The 22427-nt window shown below is 37.8% G+C and overlaps 1 protein-coding gene across 4 annotated transcripts in view; it reads right to left on the minus strand.

Annotated features, from left to right (window-relative positions):
* Tbc1d5 (TBC1 domain family member 5) overlaps positions 1 to 21243 on the minus strand; it is a 434903-nt gene extending 413660 nt beyond the window's left edge. For 2 of the 4 annotated variants that reach the window (XM_060369652.1, XM_060369648.1), the window contains exon 1: positions 21105 to 21243. The gene's annotated coding sequence lies outside the window, so the exon portion shown is untranslated. Of the gene's footprint in view, positions 1 to 15186; positions 15246 to 15933; positions 16033 to 21104 lie in introns of all 4 variants that reach the window. The other 2 variants (XM_060369649.1, XM_060369651.1) reach the window with 2 other exon arrangements.
* Positions 21244 to 22427: the final 1184 nt, after the last annotated feature.

The following is a 22427-nucleotide window of genomic DNA, read 5'->3' on the forward strand; positions in this document are numbered from 1 at the left end:
TAAAATGGTCATAAAAAAAGGTTTTCATTTTTTAGCTATCCATTTTTTTAAAAAATACAAGAACATTCTGCCATATAATATTTATAACCTTTAATGTTTTATATTTTGCCTTAAAGCTATCAAATGTTTTCTGGAACAGTATTTACTAGTATTAAATTATCTGAGGAGCTGAAGAGGTGGTTCGCTTCAGGGTGCCGTGACTTGGCTGTGACTGCTGGTTGGTTTGCTGCTGATGGAGATTGCTATAGCCCTGAACAGCTGGGAGAAATAAAGGGATCTGGGCCCTCTCTCCCCACTAACCTTCTCTCCCCTCTACCTAGGGCTGACAGTTTGGAAAGAAGGTTGAGGCCCAAACATCCCCAAAAAAGTAGAGTTTTAAAAAAGAACACTATACTAAAGAGCAAATAATTTAAACAGACTCATAGCCCTTAGTAAAACAGAAGCAGTAATTAAAAGTCATCCAACCACAGGGGAAAGGGCATGGGGGAGAAGATAGAGGGTGGGTAGGACTGGGAGGAGATGAGGGAAGAAGCTGCAGGGGGGTACAAAGTTAATAAATTGTAATAAATAAATATATACATAAAATTAAATTTAAAAATAAAAAAAAATTCAAAACACACAAAAAAAAAGTCATCCAATGAACAAAGCTCAAGGACAGATAGATTCAGTAAGAATTCTACCACAACTTCAAAGAGGAAATAACATCAATACTTCACAATTTATTCCACAAAATAAAAAGTAAAACAATATGTCTTAATTCTTTTTAAGAGGACACAACTTCCTTGGTGCCTAAACTACACAAAAGTCCAACAATTAAAAGAAGAAAAAATTGCAGCTCAATATCCCTTAAGAACACAGATGCAAAAATTCTCAATAAAATACATACAAACCAAATCCTAGAACACCTATAAAAAGATCATCCACCATGATCAAATTGGCTTTATCCCAGAGATGCAGGGATGGTTCAAAACAAATACATCGATAAATATAATCTACCATATAACTTTCAGACTGAAAGACAAAAACAACATGATCATCTCATTAGATACAGAAAAGCTTCTTTGACAAAAATCCAACACCTCTTAAAGATAAAACTCCTGGAAAAAAACTACGGATCCAAGAGCATACCTCAACATAATAAAGGTAATTTACAGCAAGCCCATAACCAACAAGTCAGATGGAAAGAAACTCAAAGCATTTCTTCTAAAGTCAGGAAGAAGACAAGCATGTCCACTCTCTGTACACCCATTCAATCTAGTATTTGAAGTCTTAGCTACAGTAGTAACACAACTGAAAGAGATCAAGAGCATACAAAGAGAAAAGGAAGTCACAGTAGCTTTATTTGTAGATGATATGATTTTAGACATAAAAGACCCTAAAAACTTCACCAGGAAACTTCTGCAGCTGATAAATACTTTCTGCATAGTAACAGGATCCAATTAATACACAAATTCGAGTCTTTCAGAGGCCCTCTGCAGTAGGCTCCTGTCCTGTTTCTTGTTTTCTCCTACTTCCAATGTCCATCCTGTTTGCCTTTCTAAATGAGGATTGATCATCTTAGCCTAGGTCCTCCTCCTTGTTTAGCTTCTTTAGGTGTATAGATTTTAGCATGTTTATACTATCTTATAGGTCTAGTATCCACTTAAAAGTGAGTATATACCGTGTGTGTCTTTCTGTTTCTGGGACACCTCACTCAGGATGATCTAGAAAAGATCATCCTGCAAAATTTGCCTGCAAAATTCATGATTTCCTTGTTTTTAATTGCTGAGTAGTATTCCATTGTGTAAATGTACCAGAATTTCTGTATCCCTTCCTCTGTTGAGGGACATCTGGGCTGTGTTTCCAGGTTTTGGATATTATGAATACAGCTGCTACGAACATGGTTGAGCAAATGCCCTTGTTGCATACTTGAGCATATTTTGGATATATGCCTAGAGTTAGTATAGCTGGATCTTGAGGAAGGACTATTCCTAATTTTCTGAGAAAGCACCAGATTGATATCCAGAGCGGCTGTACAAGTTTACATTCCCACCAGCAGTGGAGGAGGGTTCCCCTTTCTCCACAACCTCTCCAGCATGTGTTGTCACTTGAGTTTATCTTAGCCATTCTGATGGGTGTAAGGTGAAATCTCAGGGTTGTTTTGATTTGCATCTTCCTGATGGCTAAGGACGTTGAGCATTCTTTAAGTGTTTCTCTGCCATTCTATCTAACAGTGTATCAAAGCAGATGTTGAGACTCATAACCAAACCTTGGGCAGAGTGCAGGGAATCATACGAAAGAAGGGGAAGTTAGTAAGACATGGAGAGGATAGGAACTCCACAAGGACCAAATATATCTGGGCACAGGGATCTTTTCTGAGACTGATTCTCCAAACATGCATGGATATAACCCAGAACCCCTGCTCAGACGTAACCCATGGCAGCTCAGTATCCAAGTGGGTTTCCCTAGTAAGGGGAAGAGGGACTATCTCTGGCATGAACTCAGTGGCGGGCTCTTTGATAACCCCCTTTTCCCCAGGGATGAGCAGCCTTGCTAGGCCACAGAGGAGGACACTGCAGCCAGTCCTGAGACCTGATAAACTTGGATCAGATGGAAGGGGAGGAGGACCTCCCCTATCAGTGGACTTAGAGAGGGGCAGGGAGGAGATGAGAGAGGGAGGGTGAGATTGGGAGGAAATGAGAGAGGGTACTACAGCTGTGATACAAAGTAAATAAACTTTAATTAATATAAAAAATAAAAATTAAAAGAAATCGGGAAACTGTTACCTTTCACAATGAGCCCAATTTTTCACCTCCTTGGAATAACTCTAGCCAAGTTAAGTGAAAGACTTGAATAATAAGTACTTTAAGACACTGAAGAAAGAAGCTGAAGATGACATTAGATAATGGAAAGATCTCTCATGCTCATAGATTCGTAGTACCGATATTGTGAAAATGGTCATCATAACAAAAGCAATTTACATCAATCTTCAATGCAATCCCAATGAAAATTCAAACACAACTGTGCAGAGGAAGTTTAAAAAAATCTTCAACTTCATATGGAAATACAAAAGGCCCAGCATAGCTAAAATAATGCTGAATAAAAAAAGTAAAATAAAAAACTGTTTGGAAGGATAGCCATCACAGACTGCAAGTTGTGTTACAGAGTGACAGTAATAAAAGCAGTAATAGTACTACATAAAAAGACACACTGATCAATGGAATCAGATTGAAGACCCAGGTATGAGTCCACATACATATGGACATATGATTTTTGACAAAGAAGCACATTCAGGAAATGACAGAACCTTTAACAAATGATGATGGTCAAACTGGGTGGCTGTACAACTGATAAAAGGACCAGATGTTCTGAATATGATAAAAAGAAGTAAAAAACTGGTTTAAACTCTTTAACACAGAAAAGAAATTTTTGAACAAGACACTAAGAGTACATGCACTAAAAACAACAATTAATAAGTGAGACATCATAACGCTGAAAAGCTTCCGTATAGAAAAAGACATGGGTCATTGGAGCAAAGTGACAGCCTACAGAATGGGAAAAGATCTTTATCAATTATACATCTGTTAAAGGATTAGAATCTAAAACATATAAAGATCTAAAAATATTTAACATCAAGAAAATTAATAATCCAAATAAACAGAGTACAGAAACAAGAGCCCAACTAGATATATTATACTATCAAGTAAAACTTCCAGTGCCAGAAATAGGTTATAGATTGTTGAGTTGTTGAACAAAGGATTCCTTTGTTCAAACATCAGACTACTGCCAAAGCTGTTGCTTCCTCTCTATATCCTGCTGGCAAAACCCTGTTGCTGAGGACAATAACTATTTGTGTCTTCAAGCACAGAGGACTCAAACTGCTGTGCAACTAGAAGCTTCCGCCTGTTGGCTGGCGTCCATGGTGCTAGAAGGTATTCTATACCCTACTAGAGAAGAAAGGGATAGTCAGTGTCACCAAGCTACGCACCCTACGACCCACAACACTCCTGACAGCAACACATACTGGTGCCATAGAGGCACAAATGTTATGGGTGTTACCAACCACTTTTTTTTTAATGTATTTAAGATCCATTCCATGAGATGAAACTCATACCTGTTAATGCTAAAGTTGCCAAGAACCTGAGACAAGACAGTTAACAGACCTATGTAAAAACATACTGCTACTATTATTCTAATGACTCCTAATAATATTCTGTTACATCCACAAATCATTGCCTTGCTAAACCCCATCAGAGGAGTTTCTTCCCACAGAAGATGAGAATTAACAGAGACCCACAAAGAGTGAGAAACTTTGGTATACTCAGCTCTAGAGGGACTGTCATCAAACCCTTTCCCCCAACGCTCCAGGATCTATGCAGAAGAGGGAGAATGATTGTAAGAGCCAAACATCATTGATGACTCCTAAAAAAACAGTATCTTCCAGATATAACAGGATTGATGCACGTACGAACATGTTGTGTGTGTGTGTGTGTGTGTGTGTGTGTGTATGTGTGCACGTGCGCGCACATGTCTCTGTGTGTGTTATTTAATTGGCCAGGCTAGCCTTGAGCTTTGAGCCTCCTGCTTCCACCACCCAAGTCCCTTGGATTTCAGGCAAAGGTTCTTCTGGAACTTTTCAAGTAGCTTTTTTTTTTTTTTTTTTTTTTTAGTTAATTCTTAAAATTCACTACATAGTATTTACAGAAGAATACTTGCTAACTGCTTTATCATCATCATCTTTTCCTAGCAATTAAGAACTAACACTAGTATTAAGCTGTAACTATTAGCAAGAAAATCAAGTGGAAATAGTTCATGCCTTGTTCTCACCTAATTATAAAAATTATCTTAAAAGGTTATGTGACTTACTTCAAATTCTATATAGTTAAAGTCATAACTATTTGTAATTACATACCTGAACTGAAATTATAATAAATTAAATATTCTGATTTTAAATTATCATTATGAATTTTACAATTAAGCCATTCTTATAATTTATATAAAATCTTTTAACAAAAAGTTAAATCTAAAATTCTACGACCTTTTTGTAAATAAAGTCATTAATTTTCAGTCATCTTTGATTAGACTGACATTTACATGTAAAGATATATAGGTTATTATTTTTGGATTTAAGTTCCTAACAAGTGTAAATAAAAATCATTAACTTTAAAGGTTATTTGAAGTTTTTCAATTAAATTAGGCTCCCTAAACTTGGGATAATTTTTGGTAAATGCTTTTTGTTTAAAAAGTATAAACCGCCATATAATTATAAATGCAATTTAAATCTGTTACTTAATTTGAGATAATTTAAATTCAAAGACATCAAGAATAGTTATTATAACTTTTAATTATACTATGTTTGAGATACTTATTTTCATGTCACTTTTAAGAAAAACTAAGGTTATATGCCATTTCTACTTCATTTTAATGCTATTTTATTATATATTAAAATTAATCCTTCTGTTCTAAGAGATGGCACTGCACTCATTCTCACGGTTCAATAACATTTGTAAAATTTCTATAGTCAAGTGTAGCCCATAACAAAATGTTAATCAACAAGAACTCTAGGTATAGTTTATGAATAAAGTTCCTAGAATCACTTTAAGAGACCAAATTTGACTTCATAGATGGTTACTGATTGGAGTATTTAAACTACTATAATCAAAAAATTTTACAACAAAAATCAGTGTAATAAATATCTAAGTAAAAGAAATAATTTATATTCTACTATAGAAACAATGTTTTAAATATTTTACCACACAAAAATCAAATAAACAAAGTAGTTTAGTAATTTTATACTGGTTTTTATCTTTGTGAATTAAACACAAATAGTTACTGTTACTCAGTGAAGTTTATTCAAAACTGAACAAAAAAAGCTCTATAAACAACAAAAAGACGTATTTCTATCCTTCATAGAAAGCCAAGATGACTTCCTATACAGAAAGAAAGAGAAAAGCATAAATGTGCTATACCAAGTCTTGTAGCACATGTTCTAAGGAGGTTTTCAGGTTGGAATTGTTTAAATTCCTTTTTCAAAATGCACATAACACCATTACAATATCTATGTTCTCACCAATTACAATTTATAGTGAGTAAAATTCATATTATGCCTTCCAATTTACCTAAATGGAAGAGTATCTGCTCACTCTCTGTATAGAATCAAGTGAAGCCAGCAGCTCTCAAGCTGTAGGTCATGAAACCTTTGGAGGCTGAGCCACCCTTCCACAGGGGTTATGTGCATTGGTGTGCCATAACTTGTTCACTTTGCCTCTAGCTGATGTGTATGTGAGTGATTCCAGATTTGTCCATCACAATGTTTTACATTGTGTGGCTGCTCTGGTGCTGTGTATTCTGATGCTAATTACTGGCCCCCAAGATCTGGTTGCTACCCAGACAAGCACATTCTCCCATACACCTGTCCTTATTGTGTAAACCTAGCCAAAGAAATTATCCCTGTGTGGCCAACAGAAAGACTATACCTGGGCAGGACTGAAATAAGGTAGGTGAGGCAAAGGTTTAAGGCTTTGAGGAACAGAAGGATCATGGGAAAAGAGAGAGGTACCAGAGGAGAAAGGACGAGGGAGCCGTGATGGGTTACGTGGAGAGCAGCACAAGACTAGATAGAAGTGGATGGAGGAAAATGGTCCAGATGAAAGAATAAGCAAGTATTTCTGGAATTATGGGTGAAAGGTAGCCCAAAAAGAAATTATTAGAGCCAATGACATGGGATGAGGGCTTGGGAGGTAAAGATAGCTTAGAAGGTAATGTCTGCCATGCCCCAGGGGAAATAAAGCTATTCTAAAATCTATCAGGTGCCTGTGTCTTTATTGACTGTGACAATGGATTAGATAATATCTCTGTAATAATTATAAGGCTAATAATAAACATTATTAACCACAACACAAAATGTTCTTAAACACATTTCCTACTATGCACATCTAAGAGTTTCTCTTACAAAACTAAAAGAGACATTGTATCACAGGTTAACAAGAAGTATGCTCATGACAAGGTTCTCTAGAAAAGTTTAAAGATGAGGCACAGATGAGGAGGTAGAGAGTGAATGTTCAACAAAATCAAAGGTGTATTAAAAAGCCATATAAAAATCTACTTTGTGAGCCAGTGCTGGTGGTGCACAACTTTAATCCCAGCACTCGGGAAACAGAGGCAGGCTTATCGCTGTGTGTTTAAGACTATATACAGTGTGTCACACACCTTACTTAGAAACACAGTGTGCTAGGCAGGTAGGCTGGCTGCCAGGCAATGTCTGCATTTTCTCCTACACCCCTGTGTACTTATATTTCTTTGCTTGTTTGTTTATTTAGTTATTAGATATTCATTCCTACATTTTCTCCTATACCCCCTGTACATCTATTTATTTATTTATTTATTTATTTATTAGAAGATGTTCATTCCTATACTCCTACAAGTATTTCCTGAAAACCACATGCTGTCTGTCTTTTCCAGAGGAAATATAATTAAATAACTATTTATCCTAGATAAGAGAGGAATAGGTTTCATCCAACTCCAATTTAGTGAATCTTCTGAATTTACTGGGGTTGCCTTCAGGATCATAGGCAATGTAAAGGCAACCCAACTACCAGGAAGTTTCCTGGGCAAGTGACAAGTAACTACACCACTTAAGAGTCCCACCCATTCAATTGTTTAGCTTTTATATAATCTCCTGAAGAGAGAAAGTCTCATGAAGATTTCATGAACCTTGTGAGCCTCCACTCCCTCCTATGAAGTAATAGTAATGAGCCTAGCACAGGAGAGTGTCACACAAATGATCACAGTTGCACTACTTCACATTGGCAATGGTCATATCCAACTAGGAAGAAACCCAACACTTTATATAATGGACATAACATCTACAAAGAAGATTAGTAAGAAAACAAACAAGCAATAATACAATTCTACAAAAACTCACCTATATTATGTACACATTTGTACATACATTATATATACACCTGTGTATATAGAGCAAAAAACAAAAAGAGAACACGAAATATGAGAATACAAAATACAACACAATAATATACATTCACCTCAGGAGAACAGAAAATTCTCCAAGAAAGACTATTCTAAGAAGACCATATGTTTACCACAAATTATGTCTCGATAACTTAGAGAGGCTGAACTCATACAAAGCATCTGCTCTGGCTACAAAGGAATAACCCATCTCCAATAACAAAGAAAATTAGGAATTAGAGATAAACAGAAAGGAGCACACAACATGCCAAAGGCAAGGCATGCGATGAAGACACAGCAGACACTGTTCACAGCCTTCACACTGCTCACGGAAGTCTACATACCTGCAATGACAAAATTCCAAATTAATAACTTCCTTCAAAGAGTAAAACCAGACAGTTTACGTTTACTCCAAAAATAACAGACGAAGGAAAAATGAAAATTAAGATCAACAGAGAGAATCAACAAAAACTTAAGACTGGTTTATAGTTGGGGGGGGGCTACAATCACCAATGAAAGAAAGCATTATTACTACTCTTACATAAATAAGATGGATGGCAAGAGAAAATTATGAATAACTGGCAACAAGCTAGATAGCAAATATAAATCAATAAACTCTTAGAAACACAAATTTTACCCGAACTAACTATTATAGAAATTTTTAAAAATTCAGTAAACCAGTTACACCAAACTGAATCCATAATTTAACATCTCCATGAAAGAAAAATCCAAGACAGGTGACTTCATTATAATGTCCAATGAACATTCAGAGCCACACCAATTTTTTTTCTGATTTTTCCCAAAATTTTAAAGGAGGAAATCACTTCTATAGTTCATTCTCTAAAGTAGCATTTGTCTTTAGGGATGTAGCTCAGACTGATTACAGTGCTGGCCTAGCACACAGAAAGCCCTGGGTTTTATCACAAGCACTATGTAAATCAGGCTTTGTAGCATATCTATAATCCCAGCACCAGGAGGCAGAGGCAGAAAAATCAGAAGTTAAGGTTATCCCCAGGTATGTAAGTCCAGACCAACCTTGTCCTCAAGAGACCCTGTCTCAAAAAACCTTTCACAAAGGTCTAAGTAACAAAATCTAACAACATACTAACAGGATTATGTACCATTGCCAAGTGGAATTTATTGCAAGCACATAGACATTCAACATAAGACCAGTAGAAGAAATACTAATAGAATAAAATAACAAGCCTAACAGTATCAACTGATCAAAAAAATAAACACATCTGACAATAACCAAATACTCTTTTATTAAAACAAAACAAAACAAAAAAAAGGAAAACCCACTCAGGAAACTAATAATTAAAGGGACCATGATAAAGGACACTTTAATCTATAGCTAACAGCTTTCCTTCAAACATCAGAAAAAGACATTGTTGTTGAACATGATACTAGAGTTTAATCATACACGCACACACAATAAATATCACCCAAATTGAAATGAGAGATTGATGAGATGAACCTCTATATAGAAAACCTGTGATCCCATGAAGAAAAAAATGACTCAAAATGGAAACCAAGACAGCTATTCTACTTTCAACAGAATCTAAAGAATAACATACCTAGAAACAAATCTAAACAAGTAGGAAATGGACCTGAACACTGAAAACTTGTTGACAAAAATGAAAGACCTACATAAGTGAAAAGACATGCCATGTTCACAGGCAGTGTGAAAACAACAACAACAAAAAACAAACAAACAAACAAAAAAACCAACCCTGCAAAGAACCACACTTTACACTGAACCCTCTGCAAGGCTTAGTGACTAATTAGAACTGCAACAGCTGCAGGTTCACGGCCTAATAATCCTAATTCTAATTTGTTGTGGGTACATCCACCACCTTTTGTTTAAGACAGGATCTCATTAAGTAGCCCTGACTGTCCTGGAACTCTCTATGTAGAACAGGCTAGCCTCAAACTCACAGAGATCCACATGCCCTTGCCTTCCCAGTGTGAGGATTAAAGGCATGTGTCACTATGCCCAGCTTATTGTGGGTGACTTTATGCCTATTTAATAACCAGTCCTTGTCCTTCTCTGTCTGACCTAACATCCCTGTTACTAACAGGTGAAGCCTTCTGAGATGTATTAACCCACAAGCTCACACTAACCAAAAGCTAAGGGAGTTGTCAGAAGACATCTGAGGCTCATGGCAGAGATTTCCCCACTTTGCCTTAGCCCACCTATCTAATGTTCCCATCAGAACATTTATGACTTTTCTTTGTTCTGTAACTATAAAAATTATATCACACTGTTACTATATTAGAATACAGAATTTGAGGTAATGTAAATCTGTGTTCCCCAACCATGGTCACTCATATTTGGCATCAGAATAAAAATTACTTTTTCCCTGTTGAGATTACAGTTGTGTTTTGTGACATTAAGAGGAGTTATTAAGACGTCAGTAACACCCAAAGTGACATACAGATTCAATGAAATCACTACGAAATTCTAATAACCTTTTGCATAAACACAAAAATGTGCTACAATGTTTACAAGACAGGTAAAATTATTTTAAAACTAAAGTAACAGTTACACAAAGCAAGACATCTGGAAGACACTGCATTACAGACTTTTAAATTTAGTGAATATTTATTATGTGATGCATTTCAAACTGTCAAAAAGATACAGTGTTACTCAGCTTTATAATATCTCTATTTTTATGTATGACTCTCATTCCTTAAAAGTATTCAGTTAATCTACATGTGCCTTCTGAATCTCTGGCACCAGCCTTCACTACTCTTCTGCCCTCTACACCTGAATATCTCTACTTCTATTATATGTATGACAAAAAAGAATCGTATCACTCACAAAGATCAAACTCACTTTCCTACTCCAGAACACTTGGTCTGAGCAAGTTTCCTACCCAACTGAAGGACACTCACAAACTACAAGCCTGTATTACTCTTTCCTCCCTTGAATTCTGACAAAACTACATCGACATCTTTCATCACACACTCTATGAAAATTTAAATTGCCTCTTTTAAAAATTATTTCTTTCTTCCTACAGACTTTGAATGCCACCAAACCAAGAGCCAATTTTCATTTTTATAGTTTAACTGTAAGTGCCAGTCAGTAAGTATCTGAACTGAACATATCTAGTTTTAGATAATTATTTCTTTTCGTTGCTTAAAATTATAAAGTCAAACAGACTTGTGCCTCCAACTAAACCACTCCCTTCTACTACTACACTAGACCGCCGCCAATAGCACCTCCCTGTGTCACTTCCCACACACACCCATTAAGTAAGGCAGGAGCCCCAACTTGTGCCACCAACCTCATCTGCCTTCACAGATAGCCCTTGCATGCCCTGATTCTAGATGGGAAACCTACACTCCTCTCCAACTGCAATCCATCCACCCCAACTAGCACCCTCCTCCCAGTACAGACCCAAACAAAATGCACCAGGACCCAGCCTGGTAAAGATACCAGATCCTTCCCTCTATGCAGGCTCTCAACCCCCAGTACCAGGTCACACATCCAGTGCCCTGGGCTAGTTTGGTTAGTCTCACCCACACCACCACAACCTCCAGGCTTAGACCAGAGAGTGAAAATGGTACACATTAGGGGGAAGAAAAAGTGGGAAATTTAGAATCTGTATTTCCAACAAATCTCTTGAATACCTAAGAAGGGAGGGGGTAAAGTTATTTTTCCATTAATCTAATTAAATATAATATGCTTTACTTATAATTTTCATACCACTTCATACCATCGCAGGCAAATGCTATGCACCAGTACAGGCCCCTATGTCCACGCAACTTCACACCATCCACATTATCTCCAATTTTCAGGTCCAATCTGATTCACATAAACTGTGCTCTATTCCACTTTATTGTGTCCATATCACACACAAAATCAACATCATCAACAACAACAAAAAGTCCACATGCCCAGGTCTCATCAGAAAAATACAAACAATATAAAAGAGGAAGATAGTACCACCCACCCACCCCCAAAAATAATCCACAAATCCTGTAAAAATGTTCTACAAATACATTTATGTAGATGAAACCCAGGACACAGATTTTTTTTTAATTTCATAAACTTAATCAAAGAGTTTGAAGATGACAAAAAGAAACAATGAACTAAGAGAGAATGAACTTAGAATAAATGTGTAAGTAATACCCATGAAAACACAAGCATAACATTGAATGAAGGGATAGAGATAATCCAGAATTGTCCAAAGAGAACTCATGATGAAAGGAAAGTAGACCAATTCAACATTCCAGTTAGAAAGCTCAAGTAGAATGGATCAAGTAGATGATAATTAGAACTTGAAGACAAAGTAGAGGAATTAGAGCATATAAAGCAAATATATAAATAATATATTAAAAATTAACACACGTAAGGAACAAGCAGGAACTGTAAAACATAAAAAGATCAAATCTTCAAATTATAAGCATATTTAAGGGAGAAGAAGCCCATGTTAATGGTATAGACCAGATCTTCAATAAGGTTGTACAAGAAATATTAATTAGACAGAAATATCCATATCGATACAAAAAAGCTCATACTGTACACCAAGAGCATAATATAAACTCCCCATAACATGACAATTAAACTACTGAACACACAGAACAAAGAAAAAGTTCTGAAAGTTGTAAAAAAAAAAAATTTAAGTCAAATATAATGGAAAATCCACCAGAATAACCACTAATTTCCCAGGTGCAAACTTTGATAGTCAGAACTGCGTAGAGTCAAGTTCTAAAAGACCATGACTGCCAACCTGGACTATTGTACGCAGCAAAACCATCTGACGTGGTGAAAGAGAAAGAAAAGGTCTCCATGATCTAAAGAGGCTGTAAGAATTCATATCCAGCAGACCAACCTTTAAAAAAATGCAAGAAGTAATACGCTGGACTAAAGGAGAAATAAGCAGAGGCAAGAGACTATATATAAAAATACATATGAAAAACACAAATGAAACTATAACTACCAAAAACACGAAGTACAACTGAGAACTCAAGAAAAAAACAGTACCAAAATGATTGTACAACACATCTTTCCACAAAAAACTAAATACTAATGGCCTCAATTATCCAATCAAAAGACACAGGCTATCTGAATAAATTAAAAAACAAAATCCATCTGTTCTTGTTCTCTACAAGAAACTCAGCTTTAAAGATAGGCACTAACTTAAACGAAAAGATAGAAAAAGTACTCCAAATGGGAACAGGAAGGAAGTAGGCAATGTTATCCTACTACCTGACAAAATAAGACTTCAATCTCAAACAAATCAGAAAAGATTCATTCTAATCAAAGAAACAATTAACCAAAAAGGCATTACAATATTGGACATATATAAACCAAACTCTAGCGCACCCAAACATTTTACTATTAGAATTAAAGACACATATGAACATCAACCCTTTAATACTGTGGTTTCAATACCCTACTTTCTTCAATAAATAAGCCATCTGAACAAAAACAAAACAAAAAAAATGGAGAAACAGATATTACCAAGTACACACAAAAGATATCTACAGAATATTCCACCTAACCACCAGAAAATACATATTCTACTCAGAAGTTTCAATAAAATAGACCACATCCTGAGATACAAAACAAATTTTTAGAAATTCAAAACACCAGAAATAATTTGATATATAATCTGACCATTATGATAACAGAACTTAACATAGCAAACAAATCTCTAGTAATTACAAAAATACATGGAGATTAAACAATCAATGAATGACGAATGGGTCAAAATAATACATAAAGCAAAGAGTTAAAACAACCCATTCAAGAAACAGGCTATGAATTTAAACAGAGTTTTCAAAGGAAGAAAAGCAAGGTTGGAGGAAGGACAAAGGAGGGAGAGGAATGATGTAATTATATTTCAGTTTCTAATTCTGTGAAAAATATGTACTCCAAATTCTCAGTAGACATACTGATGAATATTATACATAGTCAACAAAACTGCTGAGCTGGTCAACAAAAACTGCTTTCAAAATCATTCCCCAGACGTAGCCTGTGCTGCTCAGTACTATAGGCAGTTGCTTTTCTCTAGCACCCTTGACCATGGGCAATGATGTGGCCGATGGAGAGGCAGCACAACAAGATAACTAGAAACCATTATTTCTCCTCCTCTTTTCCCAATTTCCTGTGGGATCCCACCTGACACTCTCTTCCAGAACTCCAGTCAGACTACTTAGCCCTCTGATGCACTAGCTTCTGCCATACAACCATACTGGGACAGTTAGTTTTAAATGTCAACTTGCCACAACCTAGAATCACCTAGGAAGATAATGTAAATGAGGAAATCTCTAGATCAAACAGGCCTGTGGGCATGCCTATTGGGTGTGGTCTTGTTAAAAAACTTAGGAAGACCCAGCCTGGGGGTGGCTCTGTTCATCCACTGGACCCTGAACTGTAGAAGAGTAAAGAAATCTAGCTGAATATCAACATGAGAACATAGGCAGAGCAGGTGCACTCATTTCTCTCTGTGCTTGACTTGTGATGTAACTACTACTTGTGATAACTACTATGGACTTCCTGCTCTAATTTAAGCCAAATAAAGTTGATGTTTTATCACAGCAACAACAACAAAAACAATCAAACTAGAACATCCAACATGCTTTGTTTTTTTTTCCGCCCTGAGCCATGACTCCAGTATTCGTATAATACTACCTGTTCTCACAACAGCCCCTAACCTAATGGGAGTGTGGTCACTTCTTTCTATGGCAAATATCTCAGCTGCTCATAGACCCCTGGTTTGGTTCCTGACCAATTCCATTACCAGTGAAATTAGTTGTTGGATTAACTCTCCTCTGTTGAATAACCTCCTAAGGTTACTATTTTCTAGAAAAGTGAATTATCCACTGGGCATGCTGCCCCAAGCCTGTAATCTCAGCACTTGGAAAGCTGAGGAGGGAAGAGTGCCACAAGTGTGAGGCCAGCCTGGGTTACACAGTGAAGACCAGGCTACCAAAGCTACACAGAACCCATCTCTGGAAACTAACAAACAAAAAAGAATGTACTGAATATATTTCAGCATAGTAAAATATTAAAAACTTTCAAGTGAAGACAACTTATTATACAAAAACATTCTGAACTCAGATACAGAGAAAATCATCCCTTAAATTCTTAAAAGTAAAAATAAAAAAATCTAACACTTTCTTCATAGTAAATTCTTTCTCATTGGGATAAAGTCTTTCCTCAGCTGCAATATCTGCCTGAATTAAATCAATCACATACAATAAAAATGTCACTTTTTTGAGACTTACTTAGTAGAGGGGAAAATTGGAAAGATTATGGGATTTGGAGTCACTGCAGGCCAAGACATCTGTTCAGAGGGAAAAAAATGTTAAGGACCTCCTGTCACTAACTTATCATTCAAATCCATAAAACTCAGGACTTTTTTTTTTAAAAAACTCGATACTTTTAAAAGATAAATCAAACTAGACTATCCAGTTAAGCTATAGGTTTATCCAAACATACTTCAACACATTTTTTGAGATTATAAAATAGCAAAGTAAAAAAGAATCAACTTAAGCATATGAAATAAAAGCATAATCTGTAAGTGATTCAAAGCTAACAACAGATTACAAAAAAGGCTTCTCCATTTTTTTCAGTAATTATTACAAAAAAAAATCCTAGTACAACAAAAGTGATAAAATAATTCACTCTCTGCTCATACTATAGTTCCAGAACAGGGCAATTCCATAGCAAGAACAACATGTATTATTTTTCTTCTAGGTAAATAGCATTTCTTAATCTCTGAATGCATGGTCTTGATCTTTACAAAACAGCATTTTTAAATCCCATAAACTAAACGTACAATTAAGATTAACGATCAATTTAAGATTACAGACACTAAAAGAATGAGAAATGTAAAGAAACAGGGCCTAATATTATTAACAAGTGTCTGCTGAGTGTAAAATTCTAGACATTTATATAAACCACTTAGCTCATTTTAAACTTTATGAGATAATTTCATGAAAAGGTTACACAAATTTTCCAAACTAGCTCACCAACAAAAGAACAGAAGGAGAATTTCAGCTCAGCAGTGTCTAGGTCTAGGCTGTAACCCCATTAACAACTCTCCCTTCTTTTCTCCAGAATAAGATGCCCTACGGGTAAATCAAAATAAAAACAAAACATTTTTACAAAAACAAATTGAGTCCCTATTTAATCTTTCAATATCAAGTTTTCAACATTTCAATAAAAAAAAAATAATAAATAGTTCTAGTTTAAATCACAGCTATACAAGTCTATGTTCAGGTTCTATAAGTAAACAAACTATAAAGATCTAGCATGTAAAATTCCTAAGTGGTTCCCAATTAATTATAAACTTATCAATAAAGACTCAAAAATGAGATCACCATCATGAGCCACCATACTACAGACTTCTGTCCTGGTTCTTCCTAGCCAGCTGTTCTTCTAGTTGGCGCGTATCTGAAAACAGAGTGAATGCTGCCTACTGTCCTCCATCAAAATTTTCACATCTGCTTTCTAGTAGCTACATGAACACCAATATTTTCCAAACCACTCCTTTTCAAACAACAAAAACAAAAAATAATCCCACTTTAAGGAATAAATGGTGTATTACAACCATGTACACATTCCATAATTGAAACAAAAATTCCATAATAATCTCACTTATGTTGATTGCACATGATGTGCTTGATATTTTCTATTTCTTAATACTAGCAGCAGTCCACAAGGCTGATCTCTGAAACACTAACCTACAATTAGAAGAACGTTGCTCTAGTTTTAACCCCACTAAGGAAAAACAGATATAATGTGTTTTTCGTTCTTCCACAAAGTGAAGGAGATAAAAGACAAGGAGAGGCAGGAATAACTCTTATCAAGCACATCAGCTCTCCCAACACAAAAGATCCAAAATTAATCACTTTATGTGTTTTAATTGTTTACAACTCTGTGTATCCATAATGTCACTACCATTATCAGATGTTAATCTTTCTCAAACAAAAATGGTACATATTTATATATACCAACTAAATAATTTCCAATGTTTATTCTAGGCAACTCTTCACTGTTTTTAATTAGGCTATTCTGTAATCATATACAAATGAAGTAAAATCAGAATACTGAACCCATACAGACAACTGGGCAAGACTCAACAAATTATGAAATTCTGCAATGTCTAATCACAAAAAATTCCTGTTTTTTTCACCTATAAAGACAGAAAAAGGAAAACTACAGATCCTTACCATCTAATCAAAAAGGCATTATTACAACAGTATCAACAATAATTTGTCATCCTCAAATGCTTTTTTCTTTTCTTTTTTTTTTTATGAGACCGAGTTTCATTATATAGCCCTTGTTGGCTTGAAACTCATTATGTAGACCAGGCTGGCCTCTATCTCATAGGGATTAGTTTGCTTCTGCCTCCAAAGTACTGGGTTATGCAACCATAACCATGCTATACAATTCTAGAAATATAATCAAACTATAAAAAAAGAGTGCTGTCCTCAGGGTCAGCCGCTTTCGACCCAGAGAAGAGCAAGTCTGATTGCATGCGGGTTGATGCCCCAGGTCCCACCTCTGAGAAAAAGGTATCAGACGGGTCTGATGCTCTTTGGGTGGATGACACCTAAATGAACATCGGTACAAAGTCCCAATTTATTTCTAATATCAGAGATCAGACCTCTACTCTTGCCTGATGCGTCTAAAACAAAAAGGGGAACTGTAGAGAGCTGCGGAATGCTATGCCTTAAAGATGGAGCTGATTTCCGCCTTCCACCTTCCGGATGGTGAGTGCTCTCTGTCATGAACAATTCCACATTTGGCTAAGGCTGAGGATCTGGCTTGCTTCCATGTATGTGGACCTATCTGCATTGCCCACGTGGCACGCCTGGGTTGGCTACCCAGAGGCTATTTAAGCTGTGGGCTGGCTTTCCCCAGGGTCAGATGATTGTTCAAGGTTCCTGAATAAACTGCATTGAAAAAAAAAAAAAAAAAAAAAAGAGTGCTGTCATGAAATTTTCAGTGATTAAATACTGCAATGACTTTTAAATAATTTCTTAAGCTGATTTTATAATGGAGTATTACTCAACACAAAAAGAACTACAGTGTTCAAATGAAAGTTTTACAGATTTCTTCAGTAGCACCTGTATTGTAAAGCCACTGATATTACGTATTAGTATATGTCAAAAAATAGGGTGTTTTCTCAGCAGAACATCATAAAAATAATGCAGAAATGCTTATGAGTATCATCCCACATAACCAGTCATGAATAAGGTCTATTAGAAATGTCTGTTTCTGATGCAGTATAATTTTAATATGTTTTTGTTTGACCTAAATATGTTAATAGTGTTACAGAATACGAAGATATAACTTAACCACCCCCAAAGAATAATATTGGTTTTTACAAAAGAGTTAAACTAAAACTATGAAGATACATGAAAAATCTTACAAACAATAATTTCTCATTTCAGTCCATTCTAATGATCTATTCACATTGAAAGAATTGCCCTAGCCAGATACAAAGCACCACTATTCACACTGACACAGAGAATGACAGAAAAACAGAGCTGAGGGAAAGTAATATATTCATTTGTAATAAAACATATAACTATTCAACTTAAAATATCATTCATGGGTTGGCCTTCCTACTTTTTCAGAGTTCAAGTATGTTAAGGATCAATGGTTAGTTCTTATTGCCCTTACTAGCCAAATGGAAAGCTAGTAATTTGATATAATCCTCAACCTAAATATTAAAATAACAAATATAAAGTGAGAAATACCAAGAAATTTAATCAATAGCCCAAAACTAAGCTTTGGGATAAAAGTATAGGGGAAAAGCCTAACTGAAATATGTATCAGGGTGAAGGAGGGGCAGACATAGGTTGGATAAGAAGGGCTAAAAAGCTTCCCAAGCAAAAACAGTGACGAAAGAAACATAAAAGATTGGGACAGCCAAAATGTCCAAACAAGTGCAAGTGCAATACAATTTCACAAGTACATCTTATTCATCTTACTCAGATAAAGAATAAGCATTGAGGTTTTTCATTTTAGAAGAGAACAGAGGAAGTAAAAAAGTGACGATTTTTTAAAATAAACATAAAGCTCATAATCAACAATACTAAAAAACTCAATTTACTTTCTAAATAACAATTGCTAATAATAATTTACTATTATACAATTATACAAGAAAATTATACAAGATAATTAAGATTTGCAAGGATACACCAGGTAGCCAGAATCCCATCTTAGTATTAGCTACGTAAACCAGGAGTGATTTACCCTTCCAGCTTGTTTCCTTAAAAGTCGTGAAGATAAAGTGAGTTCAGATATGTAATGAGTTTAGAAGACAAAGAAGCAAGATAAAGTATTAACTAAAACTAAGACTATAAAAATTATAGGACTGGACGTAGTTGCTACTGGAAGTAGCAACTACTTCTTTAAACCTTAACTTGCACAAGGGCTCTACGTTCGATTCCTTGTAAAAATGAAAGTACAACCATTTTATGTATGTAAAGCATAAGAAGTTACATAGGATACTTTAAAATCTTTCATTTACATTATAAAAATTACATGAAGAAAAAAAAAACTGAATCCAGTTAGGACACCCTTTGTGTGGATTTCAACTGCTTAAAAAAACATGCTTCAAATCTCAAAACCACACTACCCAATTGAGGCTACACTTGAAGAAATCAGACACAATGCTTGTGCCAATAAAAGAAACTTTCATCCAACATTACATTTGGACTCAAGATTCTAATCCTATTCCTTAAACTCAACACACTGAGGAGCAATTCTTTCAAGTACACCAAACTATTACAGTGAAACACACACACACACACACACACACAAAAAAAAAAAAAAAAAAGTGATATAGGAACCGCACAGCATACAGAATATGGAATCTGTACTTCTTTTCCTTCCCCTGGAACCCATAGTTGGCTCACTTTAAGTCCCGTAGCAAACGTTTTGTTAGTGCATCCTGCCATTTAAACCTTCATATATCAGGCCATCTCTTCATTTGGGGTGGAGTATTATAAGAAATAATATACCTTTAAAGACATATAACTTCGTTTCTACATAAAAAAGCTATCTACATCTTTCGTACTGAACAAGGCCTTGTCCAGGGCCACATTGAGAAATGCAGAATAACAAGCTGTTCTCAGTATCACATCCACTAAATTAGTGCTCTCTAGCACACTGCTGCATTCCTTTACATTCAAATTCAGGAAAAGATATGGACAGCAAGACCGGGAATCCGACAAAGCCAAAAACAAATAATGTAAAAATGAATTAACTTTGCCACTGTATTCAAAGATTTCTTTCAATAGTGCCTACATCCTTGATGAATCCTGTGCAACAAACACAGCCCTAGTTAAGTGTTGGTTTATATTTTGATGTACTTACTACGCGTACAAAAGCCCTAACACTTCTGCACAATCCACCCCAGTCAGTAAATGTAACCTGCATGTTAAGAGTTTCAGGATTCGGTCCAATTCAGAGTTGAGAAATGAGACTCTGCAGAAAGTGATGGGGGCGAGAGGAGGGGCTTATAAAAAAATGTAAACGTCAAAAACAGCTGTCATCCTCGAAAGCCAAATTAGTTAATAACTGATCCTGGAGCTCAAACTATGACAACTAGTATGGACCAAAGTCTAGGTCGCGTCTGCACAGACTGGTTTTTTGGAAGAACGGTACATTTCCAAGGAAAAAGAGAGAGACAGGAGGGGGACAACTTTTTTCGTAGTTTCACTCGGGTCCTGGCAGGCCTCGAACTGGTGTGGATGACTTAGGCAGCACTACCAGGACCGCAGGCGGAGGAGTTGGTCTCCTCGGAGGCGGCCCGGCTGAGCGCTAGCCCGGGCGGCTTCACTTCCGGCCTGTGGAGGAAACGTGCTGCCCAGGGCCGAAACAGACCGGGGACCGGCCACGGAGGAAGCAGGGCCCGCGGGGCCGCCCGGCCTGCCCAGACCTCCGGAGCCACGCGGGCCGGGGACGAGCGGGCTGAGGGGCCGCCGCGCCGGCGCGCGCGCCCGCCCGCAGCGGACGGAGCCGCCGCCCGCCTTCCTCCCCGGCCCGCGAGCAGCCCGCGGCCGGCCCGGGCCCTCGGCGAGGCCGGGGAGGGGGCGACGGCGTGAGCGGCGGCCCGGCCGGCCGGGGAGGCTGACGGGGGAGGCGAGGCGCCGGTTCTCCGGGTTTGTTTGTTTGTTTTTACCTGTGGCGCGGCAGGGCTCCCCAGCTCCTACTCCCTGAATCCTCCTCCCCTCCTTTCTCTCTGTCTGTCTCTGTCTGTCTGTCTCTCTCGCTCTCTCTCTCCCCGTCAGTCTGCCGGGCTCTCGTGGAACCTGCCGGCCCGGCCCGACTGGCGAGAGGACGGGGCGGGAGGTGGCGGCGGTGACCAGCGGCCACGTGACCACGCTCGCGCCGTAACGGCGTCCGCCTCCCGCCGCGCGCCCTCCCGCCGCTCCACCTCTGCTAACCCCGCGCGCCCGGGGGGGGGGGGGCGCCTGCGCAGGCGCGCGCCCGGGGCCTGGGCCGTGCTGCCGGCTGACCGGCTCGCGTCGGGGGCCCGGGGTGCCGCGCCCGCCCGAGCCGGGGAGGCGAACCAGGCCGCCCGAGGCTGGGCCGGGGCCGCGCCGGTGCGCATGCGCGCGGGCCCTCTGCGGGCCTCGGCTCGGGCCTCTCCGCCGCACCCGGCTGCAGCCTCCCGTCCCTGCACGCCGCCGCCCGCTCCCCGCTGGCGGCCAGGAGAGAAGTCAGCGCCCGCGAGCGTCCCGGGAATCTGGCACTCCTGCCTGGGGTCTCCCAGTTTCCTTGTCACCTGTAAATGGTCTCCCTTCCGCCATTGGTCTACAGCGGTACAGACTGCTGCTGTATGGAGGCACTCTTTAGCACTTTAAGAACGCAGAGAGAGGTGTTGCTTTTCTAGTAAGCCCACGCCCGGGTAAAACCACAGTGGTTTATTCTTCTCATACTTTGAGTCTAACGACTGACAACTTTGACCCCTGCTTAATCATGACTTGGGCCTCCAGCACTGGGATGCTGGTATTTTGTTGTTTTGTTTTCTCCAGTAGAAAAGCGTTTGGAGAGATGAAGTGCACTGGTAAATACCTCCTCTAGTTGTTTGTTTGTTTTTGTTTTTTTAATCATCTCTTTTATTAGTCTATCTTTACAGAATGCTCAAAGGAAGAAACTAAAGCAGGGGAAGGTCAGAAACTTAGCTTCCAAAGAAGTATACCACACTTAAGATGGGGATTCCCCTTTTTTCTAGTGCCCGTCTTACTATAGCAGGAGCTAAACAGGTTGAATGGGCAAAGTAAGTGCCCCAGGCTAGGTTTAATCAGTACTGGTAAATAAAATGTTAAAAAAAAATAAAAATAAAGAATCCTCCTTGAAAGTTCTGGCTAAACTCATCATTACATTAGACTGATGAATTCTGAGGGTAGAGAAACAGGCCTAGCAACAGAATCCTAAGAAATGTGAGGAATTGATCTTTTCCGAGCTAGCAATACAGTAGTCAGCCAAGTGACTGGTATGA

This window comes from Meriones unguiculatus, chromosome 16 (genome assembly GCF_030254825.1).
Source record: "Meriones unguiculatus strain TT.TT164.6M chromosome 16, Bangor_MerUng_6.1, whole genome shotgun sequence".
Classification (NCBI taxonomy): Eukaryota; Metazoa; Chordata; class Mammalia; order Rodentia; family Muridae; genus Meriones; species Meriones unguiculatus.